The sequence below is a fragment of the Frankliniella occidentalis genome, unplaced genomic scaffold (assembly GCF_000697945.3).
Source record: "Frankliniella occidentalis isolate FOCC.00 unplaced genomic scaffold, Focc_3.1 Scaffold81, whole genome shotgun sequence".
Taxonomy (NCBI): domain Eukaryota; kingdom Metazoa; phylum Arthropoda; class Insecta; order Thysanoptera; family Thripidae; genus Frankliniella; species Frankliniella occidentalis.
The window spans coordinates 652,542-656,707 of NW_026267211.1; the positions used below are offsets into that span (position 1 = coordinate 652,542).

Here is a 4,166-nt window from a genome sequence, read left to right on the forward strand (position 1 = left end):
GGCAGACCTGGTGAGCAGCCCTGCGCTGCGGCACGGCCTACGCAACAGGCGGCCTGACACCTAGCGGGTCCTGACGCCCGGCGGGTGGGCAGGCCTGGTGAGTAGCCCTGCGCGGCGTGACGGCCTACGCAACTGGCGGCCTGACGCCCGGTGGGTAGGCAGGCCTGGTGAGCAGCCCTGCGCGGTGGGACGGCCTGACGCCCGGCGGGTAGGCAGGCCTGGTGAGCAGCCCTGCGCGGCGGGACGGCCTACGCAGCGGGCTGGCTGTTGCGGTTGCAGTGCCCGTCCGTTGCCGGGCCTCGCCCACTCGCGCGCGGGGCCCGGCGGGTCCTGCTTGGCGCACGCCGGGTCGGCATTGACCTCCAGGGGTCAGGCCAGCGGTAGCCGAGCCGGCCTGGCCCAAATCATAAAGACCTGTGACGTGGCAGTGCCGGCTGCGGCCCGACCCCTCACGGGCCGCGCCGCGGATTTGGTTACCGCGGATGCCGCTCGGGCCTTTGTCTCAGCAGATTTGCCTCGAGAAATTGGTTATAAAGCTGAGCTGCTGGCGCCGAGCGTCGCTTTGCTTCGCGTCGCTCCGCGTGTGGAAAGGTCGGCGGTGGCCAATCTGCTCCGGGCCCAAGGCTACGGCCCGGCGCCAGCGGTCTGGCGCCGGAGACTCTCTCCGCGGCGCGCTAAGAAAACAATGTATCAAGCAGCTTTAAACGGAAAATAAATGAAATATCAGATCAACTTTTTAAGCGTAAGTGTTATCTTAAAAGACGCGTTTGTAAAGGTTGTTATATTTTTAATGAATTAAAGAGAGAGATAAATAAGGAGTGTTAACCGAGAGAGAAGAGGGGAGAGGTTGACTTGACCGCCCACACGATTGCGAACGCTGATGATTCAGCCGAGGTTCTCGGAAATGGCGGACTTTTTTCTCTCGTTCCCTCTCTGTCACTCGTCCTTTCTCTCTCCCCAAGTTGGCTATATGCATACATTACCGCGAGGGTGAGCGAGTGGTGATCGCCGCTCGTGATATAGGAAGGAAAAGATGACCGGTTTTGATGAAGTTCTAAAGCTTTTCGAAGCGCGCGACGAACAAGATGAATCCGGACGTTTTTGGTGTTCGGGGTTTAAACGCGCTGACATGGAAAACAATTTTTTTTTTTTTACCTCGTAATAGGATTCACTTTATTTTATGCCTTGTTGTAAAACGGAACGGTGCTACCATGCTGGCGCCTGCTGTGCCTTATATGGATATCTTAATTAATAAGTCAACCAGTCCGAAATTGTTTTTTCTAAGTTTTTGGAGGAAACACGGTTCGAGACATCTCCAAATATAGATCCGATTGATCTATAAAATCAATAGAGTTGTTGAAAATTTCTTTTCGTGTTTTCATTTTTGTGTCGTAATGATCGCTTTTTTTTTGTCTGCTTGAGCGGCTCTGTGTATTTTCCATTAATATTATTATGGCAGCCCGACGGAGGCTGGACTGCAGCTCCAAGTCGCACACATGCGCAATCAGCATCTTTTTTTACGACTGTTTGCAGGGAGGATCGGCGAAAGGCTCCTAGGCAGGACGGACGTGGGTGTGCTAATGTAACCAGACGACACCGCCAGCCCCGCCAGCCCCTCCAGCCCCGTCGGCCGCGCCGGCCGCCAGCCGCCGCAGCTCGCCGACTCTGATTCGTCGAGTGTTGCGTTATACTGGCCGCGCAGTCGCCGTCGACAAACACAACAAATCGAGCGCGCATCTCTCGTCTGGACGTGATTGAAAACTTTGTGTATACGAGAGAGGCCCATAAGGACTTGTGAGGTGAGAGGACAAGAAGAAAAAATGCGTCATTACGACGTCTCCACTCGTTGAATGACTAACTCCTCGTCGTAATCCAGGCCACGTGCCCGCTAGGCCCCGCCACGCCCCGCCACGCCCCGCCGCACTCATCTGCATCCTCCTAGGAGATAACTCGGCGTTAAGAGCCTCGGAGCTGAAAACCATGTCGATCAGTCGTCGATCCGGCGGAGGGGATCAATCAGCCGGCGGGAGAGGGGAGGGAGGGGTAGCTCGGGAAAGGGGGGGGGGGGGGGGGGAGGATGTAGGCGGAGGAGGAGAAGGAATTGATAGAAAGACGAAAATGGCGTGAATTTTGAGCTCTTTTTCCTTTCTCGTCAGGCTGGTCGGTGCCTCGTCTCCTCGTATCCGCCGTGTTCGCCCGTGTTGTTTAATGTGATAATTTGATTGATTTCCTGCCGGGCGCGCGGACCGCAGGGGTGATTGTGTATCAATTTATTATTCTCCGCATGCGCTTTGTACCTCGTCGGAGAAACACTGGGGCGCGGGGCGGCGGGGGGGTAAAGGGAAGAGGGGTACGAACTTGCGCGGTGTGCTGCCCGGGCAGAAGCAATTTATTACCCTCATATCGACTGGGGCTGCTTCATGACACCGCAAACAAATGCCCGACACATTTGGGGCCCGGGCCGGGCAGCGCGCGCGCTCCCGGGAGCCCTCCAGCTCTCCGGGCTCCGTGTCTGTCTTTCTCTCTATCTCGCTCTCTTGTTGCGCCGTCGTCTCCCCGGCGACCTGCTTGCTCGGCACGCGCTTGTAGGGCGCACCTCCTGAGGGTGCCGTTAAGGAGCAGGGGGTGTCCTAAGCAGGGTTGGCGACTAGAAAGAAATATTGTGACGTCACTCTGTTTTCCATCATTTCTTTTTTGTTTTCCTCAGCTCCGGCCGAGTTGGTGCCAGCGCCTCCCCTGCACGGCTATCGGCCGCCTGTCGGTAGTGATTGGGGCCGGCGACTGAGAGAGCGGCTGACCAAAGTCTGGCGCCGTCCCGCGGCCGCCAGGAGAACGGGCCAGGCGCCGAAGGAGTTTCTTCGTGGAATACAGAGAAATGGCTCTGTAAGGACGCCCGGGGTAATGCAGCAGTATTTGTTGCAGAATGAACACACGCAGTCTCTCTCTCTCTCACACACACACACACACACACACGCACTCGGCACTACACCGCACCGGATCGTTAAGTCGGGCGGAAGCAACCCTAGTTTCGCGGTGTGTGGTCGACGCCCGGCCGAGACAAGTAGTAGTAGCTGCAGCAAGACATTTTACGGTTGATCCGTTTCTTTTCTTTTTTTCCCCTTCAGTCGGGTAATCGCAAACAACTACTACTGCGCCACTCAGGCGGCGTGGTGTATAGGAAGCTGCGAGGGAAGTCTGATTCTGTGGTCTGTCTTCCAGTGTATGTAATTATTGGCATAGGCAGTAACCGTCTAGCTACTCCGGCCGCCACGGCCCACGCCGCTCCTGACATATTAGTATACAACAAACGCGTCCAGGGCGGACGGAACGCCTCAAGTCCACGGCGAGGCGCGCCCAGTTGCGTGCGGGCCCGGCGGCGCCCCGCGACACCCACGGGGAAACTGGACGCGGCGGGAAACGTATCAGCCAGAAAAGTGCGACTACATATCGAATTCCCATTTCTCGTTCGCCAAACGGATGTCAACAATCATTATTAGTTCACTGTTAAATCTTAAGAAACTTCGCTGCTTGCGCGACGCATTCCGCACCTCTACGATACAAAGGATAAAATTTGCACTGGAAGTTGCAAAGCTAATTATGCTTAGTATTACAAAGCAAATGCTTACTATTACAAAGCATTGCTTTGTAAGGTTTTAACAGTGCATCCTTTTAAAACAATTGTATTTTTTTCTAATCACAACAACCTTTTTTTCACATGATACAAAATATTTCACAACATTGATAACAACTATATGGTTTATTTGTCTCTGTTTTTGAGATGATATTTATAATGATACAGTAGCCAACAATAGACTTAATTATAAAGGTATAGCTTAAAACACCTGGAACTTGTTTACTCCTTTTTTCTTTTCTTTTTTTTTGTTCCAGAAGACGCTGGAGGGAGAATGAATGAGGCCTGGCACACGCGGCTGGAGCGGCGGGACCGCGTTAAAGTTGCGTTACACGTCGCCGCTCCGGCCGCTCCTCCTCTTCGTCCAGACGCCGTCCACTGACCACACGCCCCTTATCATGTCGCCCGCGCGGGGCGGCCATCGGGCGGCCATCGGGCGGCCCGGGCCCAACGGAAGCGACAAAGGATTTAATTTCCCGAAATTCCTGTTGCTCGTGGGGAAGCTGCTTCTGTATATCCTCCATCCCCACTAACA

At 54.8% G+C, this 4,166-nt stretch overlaps 1 long non-coding RNA gene across 1 annotated transcript; it reads left to right on the forward strand.

Annotated features, from left to right (window-relative positions):
- Positions 1-1,542: 1,542 nt before the first annotated feature.
- Positions 1,543-4,160, forward strand: LOC127749713 (uncharacterized). Its single transcript, XR_008011311.1, has 3 exons — positions 1,543-1,799; positions 2,708-2,898; positions 3,889-4,160. It is a non-coding gene; the product is annotated as an uncharacterized LOC127749713 (long non-coding RNA).
- Positions 4,161-4,166: the final 6 nt, after the last annotated feature.